Consider the following 9,653-nt stretch of genomic DNA (forward strand, 5'->3'; position numbering starts at 1 on the left):
TAGATATTAATTTACATCACCTAGGTTTAGATATCTTACATCCACCTCTTCAACTGCAACAGGAGGGGCAGGATATGGCTTGTGTGCTCAGTCTGTTTTGTTTAAGTATGATTTATAGTTTGAGACCATAAATTGTAAACACATTCACTCACATCATCAAGTGCAGAAAGCCTGGGATTAAAAACCTCTTCAGATGATGTCTTTCACCTCACCTTGTGTTCTTCAGAAGGGCTTGGGAAGACAAAGCTCATCCCACATTTCTGGCAGTAGGAAAATGAAAATGACAGGTCAATGGTATTTGCTGGGGCTGGAAGCCATCCATCTGCTTGGGTCAGTGAAAATTCAACCCTATGATGAATGGTAATTTTATTGTGTTTAAACTTCTCACAATTCCTTCCGTCCTGGTTTCTTCTTTCTGAAAGCAACAACAACAAAAAAAGGTGAAGATGTCATAAGGTGAACCCCACTTAGCAGCATCAGTTCCACCTTCTCTCCAGCCCCTTCAAGTTTTCTTGTAGATCGTAGGAGCGGTTCAGCAGCTGCTGTTCTTTGCCTAGTAGGGATATGAGCTCTTGAATGAACAATAAGAAGTCAAGGAGTGACAGCTCTGGGAATGATGGACACCAGTGTGCACTAATGAGAGATCTGGAAGCTTTTCCAAGGATGACTGCATAACTTAATTGAACAATTCTGTATCTCATTGATACTTGCATCAGCTGTGCATTTAACCTGCCAATTTCTGAAAAGCTTGACAAACCTTGTCCCAGGTTGGTGCTTCCAAGTGATGTCAAAGAGTTACCCAGGGTATGAAGTGTTACTGAATTATAAAGGCAGGCCAAAGAGCCAGGAGCAGTCAGTGTGGAGGAAACTGAGTGAGATGCATTGTCCAGCCTGGTGTCAGTGGCAGTTCTAAAAAGTGGTGCTGGAATTAAAAAATTAATCTGTTGAGCAATTCTGTCTTCCTCCTCCCATGGCTTATTTCAATCAAGTGATAGCATCAGACATGGTGAGAGGAAATGGAGCAATTACAGATAGACTTCAAGGAACAGCTTATCTGAACTGAAGGTTAAACTTTCATAAGCAAAAGGATCATTCTTGTTCTTTGAAGCTTGTCACAGTTCTCTGTGCAAAGAGTAACTTAACCAGAAATACCAGATGGGAGCCAGGCAGGACCTGACCTCACCTCTGATCCTGTTAAAAGTGAAAGTTCCTCACCAAGTTGTAGAGCTTAAATTAACAGGGCTAGTTTCTCTTTCTCTACTAAAAACATAGATTAAAACTCTTAGGCCTGTTTTACACTGTGTTAGCTGTATCTTCCTCGCTCTCAGATTAAAAAAATCTTATGTCAGTGCTTTGGAATTTAACCAGCATCATCAATTAAAGTTTGTGATGCACACTGGGTGCAAAGTGTGCAGTTAAGGTTAGCAGTACAACTGCTAAGAACTTCAAAGCCTTTCTGACCTGGTTCTGAATAGTTTTAACTTAGTAATATATTTTTTTCTAATGCTCTACATTTTGAATGACAAGCAGCAGTGCTAGCAATTGCAGTTGAGCTTTCCTTTGCAGCCATCTTGCAGTATCATGCTGGCTGCAAAGAAGCCTCTTTATAATTTTCAACTTTTTTTTTAATTAAATCAAGTAAGAAGTCCCTTGCCAGACCTGTGTGTTCCCTTTTGAACCATGCTTCCAGCTGGATAATGGAATGCCTCCATATGTCTCTCCAGCTAAAAAGGCAAAACCCTCCCAGAGAATTTCCTCACACTCTTGTGAGGAGGGAGTTGCCTGCATTTTGTACTGGGAGAATCTGCAGCCTGGAGGTGCCTGTGGATCACCCTGGTAATGGCTGAGTTGGAGCACAGGCTGGTTCCCTGACCTGCAGCTTTGTGTACAGTGAGGAGAGGATTCCTCTGCCCTTGCTCTTCCTGCCTGACATCTGCCTGCTCAGCCTGATCAATCTTGGCAGTTGCCATCTTTTTCTTCCATGCAGAATCACTCCGGTGAGCAGCCAAAGATGATGGCAACAGATCAGGGTGGGATTAGCATGACACTCATGTTGTTGGAGGAAACATCAGCTGTAATACATTTGGGTGTGAGCCAGAAAAAGCACAAATATTCTTAATTTTACAGTTGGTTCTAGTAGAGAGGGGTGACCTGAGTTGTGTTTGGCTGAGTTCTTCACAGGATATCCTCTGCAATTATATGAAGGGGGATTTATGACCCTCTTCTTCCTACTCAGATCATAGCCTTGTTTTTATTGATATTGTTTGGGAGGCTTTAATGCTTCACAGTATGGAAATTCAGCTCTGTAGAGGAAGGCCAGGCCATAAACTAATTGTCTGGGCTCTTTGAAAAATGATGTAACTGGGCAGTTGCATCAAATTGAAAAGTTGCTTAGATTTTTCCTTCCCCCTGCTCCCCCTTTTTCATGTTACAAAGCCAGCAACTTTCATTGTTGGTCCAGTGCAGTTTGGGATCCATTGGCCAAACAGTCTGCAAGTAATTCCCATTTGTATCCTGCCTTTTTCCAAATGGCTGCCTGCACTGTTGCTGCCTGACATCAAAACACTTGGGGTCCTGAGGGAAAGCATGTGCATTAAGAACTAATTCTCAGCTGTGCCATCCCTTGGTCAGGAGCTTTGCTTGCACGGGTGGTCAAGTGCAGACTCTTCAGCTGCTGGGAACAGAAGTTTGACATGTGTGAACATCCAATACTGCTTTTCCTAGGCTTGTATAGCATTTGGGGTCTGACTTACGACTCTGCACTCATAATTAACTGTCAGGTTAATTATACTTAAGAAGCTTGATTTCTGGTCACTTATGTTGAAATTTTAAATTTTTGTTTCAATGTGATGTTTGACAGAAGTGCATGAATTTGATGACGTATTTTATGAAAGACCCTGAAGTTCATCATAAGCTTTTCAGCTATGAATTTGGGTTCCTATTGCTTTGTGGGCAGAACCAAATACAATTAAATCTTGATCCCCCTGCAGCTTCACACTACTGATGTGATTGCCAAAGTAGGGAGTATTTTTACATGCTGTCTTGCCCTAGGTGAAGGTTAGTGGAAGGCATTTCTTAATTTTATTTTAACCTTGCATTAAGTCTAATAATGTGTCTGTGGGCTTGAAATTGCCAGGCTGCAGCTTCTGCTGCCACCTGGTGCCCATGCCCAGTTTAGCCTGGCAACTTGTCCCGCAGTTATCCGTAATGCTTTGCAAGAGGGAGGGTCTTAGTGCCATGGGATGACAGATTTTTCACTCCAAAAGAGGAGTGCCTGCAAGTACACACTCGTTGCTGCTGGGTGCAGTGGGTTAAAGTGCACGGTGAGACACTTTGATGAAAGATGTTAAGCAAACACTTGGGCCAGTATAATTTTTCCAGTGTACAATTTATACCAGGAAATAAGGCCCACTGCATCTTCCCAGAAGCTCTTGTATTTCACAGTGGTTTGGGAATACTGTTACTGACAAGACTCTTGTAAAACCTGCACTAGGAACTGCTGCTGCATCCTTCTGTCTCCCTTAGATGCCATGGTAAAACGTGCTGTTCTCCCTGAAGCTTCTATGTTAATTTACCAGCATGAAGTATGAGGAAGAAATACTACCTCTGTATCCTCACTCTTTACAGCCAATGTGTAAAGGAACAGCAAAACCAGCCTTTTGCACATTCCAAACTGGGCTGACTTAAAAATTACTTGCAGAGAACTGGGAGAAACACAATGATGAGTTCCATCTGGCCCATGGCCAGTCTGCTGTGCAGAGAGTGAGTAAGTGGCTTTACTGGGCTTAGGTAAAATGTTCACCTCTTGGGCCTGAACCTGTCAACCTTTTGAGCTTAATTAGAAATTCAATTAAGCACTTTGCACCATCCTGTAACGCTAGAGGGCAATGCTGCAGTTTGTACAGCAGCTGTTTCCTGGTTTCTAGGATTTAGTGCTCCCTGTCCAGGGTGTAGTGGTAGGAGAGGAGCAGCAGCAATTACTGCTGAGAAATAGTCCAGAAAAAAAAGAGGACAATGGGTAGGAAAGAGCACTGCTTTGCTCAAGAGGAATAATAAAATGCAAAAATACAAGCAGGAGAAGACAAAGATAAGCAGTAGTGCTCGAGACAGGGATCACAGAATTAAAACAGATCCCCAGCTAAATATGAGTCAACAATGTCATGCCACTGCAGTAAAGGCTGACATCATACCAGGTTGTACAAATGGAATTATCCCTGCAAGCCTTGTAAAGTGACTTCCCTCTCTGATGCAGTGGTAGCTCCTCAGACAGTGTAATGGTTGCAATTTCAGGTGCTGTTCTGCAAGAAAACAGATTAATTTGAAAATGTCCAGAAGACAGCAATGAAAATATCAAAGATTTGGATATCATGCTATGTAAGGACTGTTTAAACAATAGAAGTGTTTCAATCTAAAGAAAGACTAAGAAATCTGTTTCTGTGTGAATGAAGAGGGTAGGTAAATTGGTGTCTAAGTGTAGCTAGTTAGTAATCATGAGAACACGTCAGTCCTACAAGAGACCAGTGCTTCTTTCTCACACTTGCTCTAATGGAAGTATCTTAGGGAGAGGTTTCCTAGGGCTCCAGTTACTCTGAGCTTCCTGTCTGAGGCAGTAGGACCAGTAATTGTGCCCAGGCTATTGTAGATGCAGGTGCAGATCTCCTGAGTGTGTCATTCATTTATCTGAAAAATTACCTTGATCTCTTCTATGAAGCAAAGGATCATTTAACTATAGAACTGGCTGTTCTTTTGTGTGGCTATTTGGTAGGTATATTTCCTTTTGCTCAAAGGAAAAGGATATCTTCTTCACCTTTCTGGGGCTTTCCAGAATTAGAACAAAGGTTTTGAATGTGAGGGTTTTCAAATGCATCTGTGATCTGAGCATCTGCAAAATACAAGCGAGTTGAATACATGAAAAGCAGAATGTTAATAATGCTGGGGTACAGGGGATTCTCATGCAAATGAACCCGCAGTTGGCAGAGCCCAGGCTCTTTCTCTGGTTTTGACAGTTGGAAGGGTGTGATGTCAGGCTTATATTCAGAATTAATCCTATCTCACACTGAAGCTTTTGGTTTTCAGGCTGGTTTCCTCTGCATTTGTGTTGTAATGATCACATCAACTGTTTTCATATGTTTCTGTTTTCAGATTTATATTTAAGTTTTTTAATTTAAAAAAAAAAAGTAACACCAAGTCACTAAGTAGCATTCTTTCTTGTGCTATTAGGTAACTCATAGGACAGCACAAACCTAAAGGTTGAAGGAACAAAGAACCTCAATTACAAGAAAAAATGTCAGAGAAAGAGTAACTTTTTCAATCCAGGGACTGATTGTTTTTGTTTTGCTGAGTTTTTTCAAGTGTCTAATTCAAGAGTATACCACTGGAAAGGAGCCCTTAAATACAAGAACTTTAGAACGATATAGTAAGAAGATGTCAATAACTTTGCTGATTGTGGACAACAAAGTTGTTAGACTCAAAACTGTAGTGTCTTAGGGCTGACTTTCAGAGCAGAAATTTAAGTGTTAACTCATGATGAGTTGACATCAGCTGCATTGCAGTGATGAATGTGCATGTTTGCAGGGCATGGTGTGACTCCTTGGTACTTGTAGGCAGCTGGCATGTGGGCAGATTTTGTTGGGGTAATCCAGACATCAGGATGGGTCTCCCACCTACATTCCCCTTGGAACAAGAATATAGCATTTCACACCTGTACAGCACTTGAGTAAGAAAAGCCTGCAGTGAGAGTTCTTTCACTAACTAACTTGCTAGTGACAAGAACATGGTTTGGCCAGTTTACTTTTCATTTTCACTCATTGAACCTGTGCCTCTTGCTATTCCATAGCTCATAACAGTCTCCATATGTTAACGTGACTGGTGACACATGACAGCAAAGAGGAACTAATGTAAATGAACCATCTTATTCTGTTCTATTGCTGCTGCTCATCAGACTGTTTTCCAAGTTGGGGCAGTTAAGAAAGCTTGTGACCCAACTTCCTCCACTATTACAGCAAGGTGTTTATCTTACTTGTTTGACATGGGTGGCTTCAGGCATGTAAATACCCAGAACAACCAGCTTCCCTTGCTGTCAAGAGCCAACTAGTAGCTAAAGTTGGAATTTCAGTATCTTTTAGCTGTTGTGTGTTTTCCACAAATAAGCCAGATTCCTTGAAACACTGGAGAGAGAGCTAGAATTCCATAAGGCCAGATTCTGACACCTCTCCCATATTACTATCAGAAATGTTGGAAAGGCTAGTGGCTTGGGGGCAGGTAGCAACTGGGATTGCCCAGACCTCCCCAAACAAAAGTTTAGCTTAGTAAAGGTTTAAAGGATGCTGGATTTGAGAGGGATCCTACAGAAAACAGAACTAATTCCTCTGGACTGCACATCTGTCTAGTAACTTGGCTTGAAATTCAGTGCTACAGCAGTGTGCTTGCCTGTCAAAACACCTTCTTCTGTCTTCTTCAAGGAAACTGAAGCCACTAGAAGCTTTTTAAATGTTTCAATTAATCAAGGTGCTTTCCTAAAGAGAGTAAAGGTCTCCTATGAATGAAGGTCTTTCCTGAAAAAAAAATCACCAAGTTTCCTGTTAATAGAGAAATGGTATAATGAGTAGTTGTGGATTTTAATTATTATTTTTATTAGGGTAGCAACTGGAAATCCATACAAATATGGGCTGTGTGCTTCTTGGGCGTATGCAAAGAGGCATTTCCTGTGTCAGTGAGATTACAGTCCTGACAAAATTAATAAAGAAGGAAGTAATTGTTTTTATCTGTTTTGAAGGCAGAAAAACAGACTCCATTAGTCACACAGGGATAGACAGGAACACCTCCCAGAACACTCCAAACCCTACCCTGGGCCATTCTTCACAGCTGTCTCTTCTCTGTGTCCTGCTGCCAGACAGGAGGTAAGTCCTGGGTGCCTGTTTTGATGCTACTCTTCACATACTGGGCTTCTCCAAAATCTTCCCACTCCCTATTCCCCAAGTTTTCTCTCCTGCCAACATCTCTCAGTCCTATCCTGACATTATCAAAGACAATCTGTATTGTCAAGCAGATTGAGAGTGGGGCTACATGCCAGCCTTCCCAATTGCTTATCTCAGCTCTGCTACAGATTTGTTAACCCTTGTGCAAGTCCATTAATCTAGTTCAGTCCTTAAAATTGGGATAATGACATTTACGTAATGATTGGAGGAGTTTGTAATTAGCCTGAATAATAATGCAATGCTGTGGCAGACATGTATATTCTGTCTTTATGTCAGTGGCTTTGTAATTTGTGCCCACTGATAGCTTATTTGTCACACTCGTGCGCCTTCATTTTCATCAGAATTAATACTTTGGTGTGTTTTTATTTCTTGTGATTCCTCAGAAATTCTGAGTCATCAGAGGCTGTTGGAAAAGAAGTTTGAGAGGTAAGAACTATGTTCTTCAACCCTGTTAGGTGTTAATAGCAACTCTTTGTTAATCATGTCCTGTTCGTTGGAAATACCTTCAGCCGGAGCTAAGTTTGGGTTGTAGATGGAGGCTGAATAGTTCATCAGGCACTAGACTCCCAACCAATTAGTCAAACAAGAAGCAGCATTTTTGGTAACTTAACTTTTTCGTTAATCTAAAGCCAGTGAAAATATATTTCAGGGAACTGAAAGCCTTAGAGGAAAAAAAGCAGTATGTTTTAATGCTCATTTCTCAAGGGTGCTGCCAACGTTAATTTTCCCCAGTTGTTTTCCCTGGGAAAATGGAAGCACAGCCTGCGTTTAGAGTGCTGAGCAACACTGGTGTTAGGGGGGACACGCTCAGAAGTGACAGAGGAGTCTTCTGTTTCTCCTGGCACTTTAGTCTGTAGAGAAGGGAAGAGGTGTTACCAGTCTGTTATCTTCACCCAGACCAGCTAAAAGAGCTTCTAAGGTCGCTGCTGAAGCTGGGCAGCTCAGAACTGCTCTTGTAACTCTAACTCTTTTATAAATAGGATAGGCTCAGCTGATTAGCAGTCTTATCTCCACCAATTAATGGGGATAAGTATTCACCAGAGTTCATGCCTCCTGCAAAATGCTGAGGAACTGCGTGAAGTTACTGTGCATGGGAAAAAACCCCAACAAACCTGCCACTTTAAAATGTTTATTTTTTAACAGCCCATATATATTCTTATGGAAAATGGTTCTGGTGGTGGTTTTATCTCTTTCATCTTCATTAATTTGGAAAAACCCATCCCAAGAGCCATCTCAAATGAAAGTTTACTCCCTGGCTAGCTTTTGTAGTTGATAACTGGGTATGGACAGGCATGGTTAGCAAAGGCACTCTGTCCAAACATGGTTCCTCTCTGTTGGAAGGTGTTGCTTTACCACAACTTTTAAGATGAACTCTGTGGAACTTTGTGTTATATTCCTTCATAGTGTCATGTTGTATTGTCCCTTTACAGTTTGAATATCTCTTTCAGCACGTGGGAGACATTTGAGTATCCAAGATGCCACGAACTTCACAGAATGTGTACTGTTTCCTCAATTCCTTGCAGAGGAATGCTCTTTTAATGTTGTTTTAAAGAGAAATTGTGACTAAAAATGTTGCACTTTTTAGAAAGTGATGTAGCATTGCCTATGGCATTTCCCCATATTTAGCCACTGCTTCCTCTTCTTCAATTTTGTCTCATCATTTATTGACTGTAATTTTTGCAGCTCCCCTGTTTCCTGAAAACAGAAATTTCTACATAAAGGAAGAAAAAAAAAATTCAAAATTGCCACATTCTTAAATGGTGTAACTTCTTCTCACATTGGAGATTTATCGTGTTACATAGTCCACTGAGCTACAGGTATGAGTCTATGATCTCTTTAAAGTAATACTGGTTGAAAATTCAGCTTAGAAATTAGAAAACATGATTTGTTTTATTAACTGTGAAGGATTGTTTTTGTGTCTGCATCTGTCTAGGGGCCTGACACTGTCTGTTGAAGGTTGAGACAAAGTTCCTGATGATTACAAGGAGTGTGCACACACTGAAACCAAATACTTTTTGTTTGTTTGTTTCACCCTTGCTCAAATTTTTTCAGATCAAGGGCAGACTGGAAAATGACTTTTTTTGCATTTCAGGAGCTTGTTTGTAGTTGAAATTAAGAGTGATTCCAACGTAGTAGGGTAATGTGTGTTTTCAATCAGGAATTTTATGTCAGAAGGAGTATTTAAACTATGAAAGATTAAGCTAAAAGTTGTGACAGTTCTTGCAGAGCACGATTCTAAGTGTGTGCAAGCAACTTCAGCCACAGTGGTGATTAAAAGGGCAGAAAGCGGATGATGCCAATTTAATGTACAGATTTGTGTCTTAGGTTACATGTTACAGGTGAGATTACATTATGTCACACACCTGGCACCTTACAAAATGTGCTAATTTAAGTGCCCAGTCCTGTACTGGTGACTGGCCACCTAAGAGGAGACTGTGCACAAAGCCATAGTCCTATGAACAGGCTAAAACCACAGAAGTGTAACACTGGGCCCTGAAAACTCTGCAGTTTGTGTACTTTGAGGAGGCTGCAAGTTTTTCTCCTCAGCTGGACCACCACCTGGCCCACCCTGCCAGGGTGGATTTGGCGGCAGACATTGAAGGGTTGTGCCCCTTTATTACCGTTCGCACCATGTACCTGTCCTGCGCAGCCTTCTGCGGGGGTCCCATTCTGCCT

Source organism: Apus apus, chromosome 20 (genome assembly GCF_020740795.1).
Source record: "Apus apus isolate bApuApu2 chromosome 20, bApuApu2.pri.cur, whole genome shotgun sequence".
NCBI classification, from domain to species: domain Eukaryota; kingdom Metazoa; phylum Chordata; class Aves; order Apodiformes; family Apodidae; genus Apus; species Apus apus.